Source organism: Miscanthus floridulus, chromosome 8 (genome assembly GCF_019320115.1).
Source record: "Miscanthus floridulus cultivar M001 chromosome 8, ASM1932011v1, whole genome shotgun sequence".
In the NCBI taxonomy this organism is placed as follows: domain Eukaryota; kingdom Viridiplantae; phylum Streptophyta; class Magnoliopsida; order Poales; family Poaceae; genus Miscanthus; species Miscanthus floridulus.
The window spans coordinates 39,058,491-39,067,110 of NC_089587.1; the positions used below are offsets into that span (position 1 = coordinate 39,058,491).

The 8,620-nt window shown below is 48.9% G+C and overlaps 1 long non-coding RNA gene across 1 annotated transcript; it reads right to left on the reverse strand.

The window, feature by feature from the left end:
* Nucleotides 1–3,044: 3,044 nt before the first annotated feature.
* LOC136471697 (uncharacterized) lies at nt 3,045–5,546 on the reverse strand. The gene is made up of 3 exons (XR_010762087.1): nt 5,105–5,546; nt 4,332–4,397; nt 3,045–3,330 (listed from the first exon to the last, which is right to left on the reverse strand). It is a non-coding gene; the product is annotated as an uncharacterized lncRNA (long non-coding RNA).
* Nucleotides 5,547–8,620: the final 3,074 nt, after the last annotated feature.

Here is an 8,620-nt window from a genome sequence, read left to right on the forward strand (position 1 = left end):
GGACGGGGCTCGGGCTTCGGTCCTCGCTGCTGTCGTAGCGCCCGCCGCGTCGGGGATGATAGCCGCGGCGCGCTGCTTCTCCATCGTCGCCGTGGGCACGTCTCCGAGCGTCGATGATGCTGCGTACGTCGCGGCCATGGCCAAGGCGTTGATGTACTGGGACGACGGAGGGCTGTCCACCGGCTGGCGGTGTTTGGTGTACGGATGCGTCCTTGGTGGGACGCACTAAGGGCGCGCGCTGGCTGGCGTTGGGTTCGCGTCGTCGAGACAACGAACTTTCCGCCTGCTGCGCTGCTGCACGCTCGAGCAACGAGCGAATCTCCCGGTAAGCGCGTCGATCCTCAGTCGTCGTGGCCTCCGGAAGGTTATGCAGCAAGGCGGTTGCTGTGGCGATGTTCTGGCTGGCTCGGGCAAAGTGAGGAAGGGCCCCATCGTCGGTGAGGATCCTTTGATGTACGGTGCGGGCTGTGGCGCGCGCGCGCCCCCCGTCTTTGCGGCGTTCAATCTCTCGATTGATGTCCGCGTATTCCCGGACAAGCCCTTGCCCGGCCTCATCGATCTCTTGCTGCCGGGCCCTCAGCTGCTCTATCCTTAGGCGGGATGGGGCTGTCATCTCTTCCCCGGATCCGCTGTCAGGATGGTTTGTAGGGGTAGCCTCTTCCCTGGAGGCGCTATCGACGTGACCCTCGGGGGTCTGCGTCATGTAGCATTCCCGGGAAGGGTGGTGGCTCCCCCTACTGGAATCTGAGCTGGAGAGCGATACAGGTTCCTCGTTGAGGAGCTCGTAGAGGGTCTCCGTATCCCGCTCAATCGCCCCCACGAACTCGATGTCCGTGGGTGGTTGAACCACACGTAGCGCTAGAAGGAGGCCAGCGGTTGCCGCAACGTTGCGGAGACCGAACGGAAACGCTGTCGAGGCGCTCCGTATGGACCCTTCTGGACACAGGGTGGCGTTGTGAGAGGCCTCCTTGTGTGACGGTACTCCCCGGGAGTTGCCCGGCGGGGCCTCAAGCCTGAGACGGCTGAGGTTAATGGAAGGTGGAGATGGGATGGCTGAATGAGTTAGCGCCAGCTCTCCTCCTAGTGTGATGACGAAATCTAGGTCACCGAAACGCACGTGTGCGCCCGGGGCCCAGGTGATTGCGTGGGTGGCCATCCGAGACCTGATTTGGAACGCGCAAAGCCCCTACCTAGCGCGCCAACTGTCGGTGTTTCGTACCAGCACCGGCAAGTAAATTTATAGTAATGCGCGTTAGGCTCGGATGGTGCGCTAAAGGACACAGGATTTATACTGGTTCGGGCCGAACATCCCTACGTCCAGTTTGTTGCTGCTTGTGTTATTAGCACCGTAACGATCTGTAGTAAGGGATACAAACTGCTGAGAGAGGGACTGGTCCCAAGTCTCTGATCGAAGGATTGAAAGGTGGTCAAGAGCTTCGTAGCTGCTTGAATGTGTGTGAATGTGTTCTATTGTTCGGTCCTATTTTTTCCCGTCCCTTTGATGGAGGATATGCCTCCCCTTTTATAGATGAAGGGGCTGGCTTTACAAGGGTGAGAGCTCTAGAATGCATACTCTACTTACCTTGTGGCTCATGTCCACCTGGTCAGGTCCCCCATTCTGATGAGTGCGAAGGAAGATAAGTGCTTAAGATGTCGTCAATATCTCTGTAGGATGTCAGATCAGTCACAGCATGCTGCCCCCAGGGTATGGGCGGTAGTACAGTGGTTTTGACTTAGGGGCCTCCCCCCAGCCTTGCTCCACACGCCTTCTGGTTCCCATGATTCCTGTTGGGAGAATTCGGGGTCGGGGTCCAGTGTAGCGCCGTGGCCAAGGCTCTCTAACTTGGAGGACCTGAGGGGTCGGGAAGAGGGCCCCCCCCCCCGCTTCCTCGGGTTCACAGCGCGGTGACGGAGTATCCGTCGTTCGTGGAGATAGCAAATCCGTTCTTGGAGTGTAGCGGTTGTCGTATATCTTCGTTGGGTTCCGCGTCCCAGAGCTGAAGGCGGCGCCTACAACTCTACAGAGTGAGGTGCACGCGCCTGTAATACCTTTTGGGCTCTGCGGCGCCCGGAAGGGTCTAAAGCGTCAGTCCTGTCGTTCCCTGGCAGTTCTTTTCCTGTCAGGGCGCAGGGTATGGTCGTTGGAGCCATGGTTGACCCGAACGTCTTGTCTCGTCCTGTACCCATCGTTATTGAGGGATAGATATCGATCAGGGCGAGGCTCGTTCTGGGCCGTCGGATGAGACGGAGGCCAGTCCCTATCTCTTGGGCGAGACTAACCCTATCCCTCCGGGATCGGGCGAGGCGGAATCTATCCCTTAGCCCTCGGGCGAGACCGAGCCCGCCCTATAGGCGTCGGGCGAGACGGAGATTAGCCTTGAGCCTTTGGGGCGAGGCAGGGTTATCCCACAAAGGCGTCGGGTGAGGCTGACCCCACCCCTCCGGGATCGGGCGAGACGGAACTCATCCCTCAGCCCTCGGGCGAGACCGAGCCCGTCCTCAAGGCGTCGGGCGAGACGGAGTTTATCCCTCGGTCCTCGGGCGAGACCGGGCCCGTCCCAAGGGTGTCGGGCGAGGCGGAACCGAACTCCTGTCATTCGAACAAAGGATGACATGGCGCCCTTATGCGTCCAGAAGTTTTTTACGTTCGGTGGTTATCGGTTCCACCTTCTGGGGTACCCCGGTATTAGGTCCCCGACATGTCTACAGCGAAAATGGGGTTTAGATGGAAAACAGGAAATGGCAAGAAGGTGAAATTTTGGGAGGGCAACTAGTTGGGAACCTCCGGTCTAGCTATACAGTTTTGGGAGATTTATATCCTAGTAAATGAAAAGTCTAAAATGGTGGCCAACCTTTAGGATGGAAGCAATCTTAAATACACCTTTAGAAGGTGTGCGAACAATGGACTTATGAATCTATGGTTAGAAATAGTTCAATTAGCCTCTGTTGTTTGCTTTTCTGATGAGGAAGATTCTTTTATTTGGCGGTTGTTGTCACACCCGATTTTAAGGACAAAATCGAATGCACAACATATGTATGCTAGGATCAATTTATTCATACATATGTCAACTTCATTACAGTATCATAGCAGATTTGCTTACATAACAAAAACATGATTACAAAAATGACCCATGGGTCTGAAAGAAAAACTCATAAACTACTAGTGGAAAGGGATACCATCTCCATGGGAAGGTTGACCAGGGGCAACACCAGCCTAGTACACGTCATCAGGGTCAAAGGCACCGTCTTCAATGTACTCCTCGTCATTTCCAGCATCTGGGTGGGGTAGCAGGGGGACAAAGAGGAAGGGCGAGTACATCGAAATGTACTCTGCAAGCGTAGGAAAGTATGACATGAGGGCCAACACAAGGAAAGGCTTACCAGGTTTGACACAAGCACTTAAGTTACACATCCTAATATACCTTAAATCCTTAGCACCTAATTACTATGTGAAATCCACCTTCTCCTCAAAGAACCACCTGAACCAACACTTGGATTCCATCCGCGCAACCAACACTGGATTCCATCCAAGCAAACCACTCAAACCAGCCATTCCCTTTCCAAGGGAACCACCAAATTGAACTAGATCCATCTAATCATGAAGAAGTCCAAGCCCGCTCTTGACCGTGAGCACGACTGATATATCAGTTTTATACTCTGCAGAGGTTGCACACTTTCACCATGAGTCGTGTTTCCCATTTATGAGGTGATCAGCCTCTTGACCCACTTCCAAGATAGATCAATAGGGTTTCACTACAAGGCCTTTACAAAGAGTCCTCCCATATGTATTAGTTCTCACAGGGCACGCATGGAAGCCATCTCCCGTAACCTAGGACTAGGCAAGCCTAGGAGCCAACTCCTGTACCAAGCGGTATCCTGCATAGAAGCCTTCTTCTATACCCATGTCGCTGAGACTAAAATCCACATAGGGATCCCCCTAATTAATTAGCCAGGCCCAGCCCATCCAAACCTCATGGCTGCGCTGTTAAGCTGGGTTACATGCTCTGAGAACCGGTCCTTAGGGATCCAGAGCAGAATCAAACATAACCAATGATCCTGCTTAGATTTCCTATTCACCATGTTGCTAAAAATATTACCAGTAACCATTGCATAGATCATTAATCAAGATTAAATTACTACATTTCCCATCCCAAGACTGCAAAGCTAAGCATGACATCTACCCATTCAAACCAGGTTTCAAGGATGATGTAACATGTTCTAGTAAACCCTAACATGGGATTTAATTTAAGACTCTGCATGCAAACTAATGGTCTATCTAACTAACTCAAAATAAAATAAATGTAGCAGCAAGTATGGTCAAAGACACTTGCCTTCAAATTGGGTTTGTTCCGCGATATCAAACTGCTGGTCCTGGAAGTTCTGGTAATTGGCACCTTCTACTGACAAACAACAAATATGGCCCACAAAACATAATAAGAACAGTACCCATACAGTGGAAAAACATGCTATAAAGTTTACTAACGCGTAGTACTCGACGATACGAACTCGTGAGCGAAAGAACCACCTAAAACAGAGGTACGGTTTGAAAGTTATAAGCTTTTGAAGTCGGTGCCAAATCTGTAAATAAACCGAACCCGTTTTCGGATTTTAAATAAACAAAACTGAAAAAGAAAATGGATCTGGACTGCGGGTACGAAAACTATATAAGATAGGTGACGAAGTGGAAGAACAGCATGACTCGTGAAACAGTGATTTAATTTGATATAAGCAAAGAGGCTATATTGTAAATTTGCGTGCACTATGCTGTGCACTCGGTCCATGAACCGTGGACCGGGGAGAAGCTGTGAGAGCGGTGCACCATGAACCATGTCCACAATGGTGTATTTGGAGTGTATTTCTGGATTTGTTTTCCTAAAGGAAAACGGCCATAAATCATGTATGACATCGGAGTGACATTATCAAGCTAACAAGAGAAGAAAGACACGCACGAGTGCACGACCGGCCTGCTAGCTTTGGTCTCCGGCTCGCCGCGCAGGAAGTAGCTCACGGCGGTGCCATGGCCGGACTTCGCCGGCGCAGCTCGGCTGCGAGCTATAGGGCGCGGAGGACGTCAGGGAGAGGCGCAAGCGAAGGAGGAGCTCACCGCGCGTCCGATGAACGTGATTTCAGCGACTGGGAATGGCACCGAGAAGGTGGCGACCGACGGGAAGGCGGACGAGGAATTCCGACGAGCACTGGAATGACCCCAACTCGTCACGATTCCCCGGAGAAGAAAGGAAAGGAGTGAATCGCCTGGTCAAGGCGAATCCAGCAGTAGCAAGGGTAGAGTCAGAGACGGCCAAAGCGTGGAGTTCGACGACGGCGGGTGGAGCTCAGCAATGGCGACGGCAGCTGGGATTTGTGGCACTAGAGTGACTATGGAACACAGGGAGCGATCGGTTGATGGCGAAAGATGCAGAGGAGCTGGAGCTTGGGTTTATATAGGGAGAAGAACGACGAATTTGGACGGGATTCGAGCTCGGTTCACTGCCATCAATGGCGGCCGTCGGTTAAAGGCTATAATGGACTCCAAACTGCCGAGTGAAGGAAGGAGAGTGATGGGTGCGTTTATGGGGTCGGATTTAAGGCCAGAGTAAAGGGGTTGGGCTCTAAATCTCTAATGGAGCTCGGGCTGGCCGGGATCAGCCATGGTGGCTTGACTCCGTGCACAGAGAGCGGGTCGCGACCGGGGACTCGGTAAGGGTGGAGCAGGGACTGGCACGGCTTGGTCCGCAGCGGGCTGGTCGCTCGCTGGCGCGCTCGGTCGCGCGGACTGGAGCGCTCGTCGCCCGGTCATGGCGGATCGAGAGGGAGACCGAGGACGGCGGGAGGTGGGAGACGGCACTGTTGTGTTGATGCCTCTGACAGGTGGGGGCCACCTGTCGGCGTGTGGAGCTTCGGGTCCCGCCTGGAAGTGAGAGGGAGGAGGAGGGCTGCGGTGGGCTTTCGGCCCAAGAGAAAAGAGTGGCCAGGCTGAGAGTTAGAAAGGGAGAGGGAGACAGTTTTCAAAATAAATTCATTTTCCTTTTCTTTTACTTCAAAGCCAAATTCAAATCTAATTTCAAAACAACTCTTTTGAACAGTTTTCAGACTTAAACATTTTCAAGATTTTGAAACAAAAAACATTTAAACTATGCTTTGATAAATAGAAAGAAAATCTATTCGCCCGTAATCGAATTTTATAAATTCATTCTTCACACAATTAAAGAAATGCAAAGGCATGAATGCAACACCCCATCAAATTAATTATAAAATCACATTTTACACTTTTAAAATTATCAACAACCTATTCAAATCTTGGGAAATTTTAAAAAATTATAAAATCATTTATTTTATTAGAGTTTTCTATTCACAACCCAAAATAGAAATTTTGGGGCATGATAGTTATTGACGGTGAAGATGTCACAAATTACACACTCAAAACACCGTCAACAGCCTCGGTTTCAAAGGAAAAGTAACATGACATGAACATATTTTATCAATAACAAGTTCCACTTGTACCTTGTGGTATTTTTATGCAGGAGATGATAAATGGAGGCAAATGAGCCGGTGGGACCACGCCCGACCTCCATATGGACCCACCAGGCCTTGCCAAGGTGGCAGGATCCATGTGAAGTATACCAGAGCCATTCCCCACCCTTGGATCACACTTGTGTTTTCTCTCAAGGGTGGAAGATGAAGTCACACGGATTCATAGGCCCACAACGAAGCATCCAAGGTGACAAAAGTGGCCAACACACTCCATGACATGTAAGGACACCTTCTAGAAGGAAGTGGTGGGGCCTAGCTACCATAGGGAGGTTGCTCGACCTCCCCATGGAGGCTCCAGCCCTCCACCACCTTCCCCACACATTAAGCACATGTCAAATGATCCTAGCCCTTGGATTTAAGGCAGTTCTATGGCAGTGGATCCAATGGTTGCATGATCAAGTTCACACGAATCGTGACGTGGCACTCCTCCACTTCCACCTATAAATAGAGGGTCACTCCCCCCCTCTCCATTCATGGTGAAGAAGCCTACAAGCTCAAGTGAAGAGTAGATAGTCCACTTTATCTTGGTAGTGTAGGCTAGAGTGGGAGTTAGAGTTGAGTAGTGAGCTTTGCTTGGGTCTTCTGGAGCTGTCTTCTGGAGAGTCTAGTATAGCTCCTATACCTTTTCTTTCTTTTGTAAGACTTTACCTTATTCAATATATTACTCTTTCTCTACTTTACTACCTCTTTACTTTGTGCAATATTATACAAGTTATAGTATTGTTGTGGCTTATCTGGTCATAGAGTTGTTATACACTAGATTGTGATCCTAGAAACACACCTGTATTGTGGTCATCGCCTGTCACAGGGTGCTCTAGCTGGCCTCATAATTACAGCTAGAGTAGTGAGAGAAGGTGTAACCATGGTGCTTATACACAATCTTGCCTTTGGTTACCGCTTGTTGCACGGATAGTTTGTGGTAGCTAGCAGGTGGTGATAGCCCTGTCTAGCCTTTGTATTCCACCACGCGTTGTAGGCAAGTTCTTAAAAGGTAGCCCCCCCATAAAAGGTAGCCTCTTCGGATACGGTTTCATTCCCTATTGTCTCGCCTATCGCCTAGCATACTTGTTGTGAGGTATCAATCTGTGTGTCTCAATTGTGTGATTTGGTTAAGTTATAGGAGTAGAGTTAGAAACATAGGAGTCCTATACTCTCTCATAGTCCTCCCACCTAGCTATACTTACTAGTTATCTTATTTATCTTTATCTTGGCTTATTTCATCATCATCCCTTCCTACCATATTCCATTTACCCCCTATACTAGTTGATACTAAGTTGTGGTATATAAGGATCTAGCTACCGCTTTCCCTTGGGATAAAAATAAATAATGATACCTTGAAATACTCCCGGGTGAAGTGCTACAGCTGTATATTCTTTGCGTTTACAGAATTATTCAATAGACATAAGAAATACCAACAGCGATTTACTTCTATTGGTACTTATTCTTCTCAATCTATCTATAAAGTGATCATTTTAGAGGTGTGATACATGTGTATGTTTTTGCAGTTTAAAATATTAAGATACATCCTAGAGTACATTTTTTCTTATGGTTGCTTTCAAAGAATAAGTTGTGAGCTAGAGACAATCTAAGTATTAGGAGGAAGGTAGAAGATCGATCTATCTGAGTCGGTTAAGCAAATATGGTGTTGTCTTTCAGAAACTCTGAATAGAAGTCTGGGTTCTAACTTTGCTTCATCATTTCTTACTATCCGAATGGACCAGCACATCATTATAATGATCTCCATAGAGAAGGATGATAGTTGTAGCTGATATCAGAGATTCATCGACAACAATAGGATCATTGGAGTTAGTGTTGGTAGCTTCTAGGTTGCCCAGCAAGCAAAGGCAATGTGACAACCAAACATCAATTAAAAAAAAGGCTTTCTTCTAGTCCCAAAGAATAGATGACACATGAGTAATCTTCAAGGGCCATGTTCTTGCGTGTTTGAGGAGCTCTCTTGAGCTAGTCTATCTTTCAGGAGCAATCAAAAAAAGAACTTTCTTTTATTCTAATAAGAATATTTCCATAACTTATGGAATAAAGGGTGCACATATCGATGTCCAATAATATGCTTAAAGGTCTTGCTTGA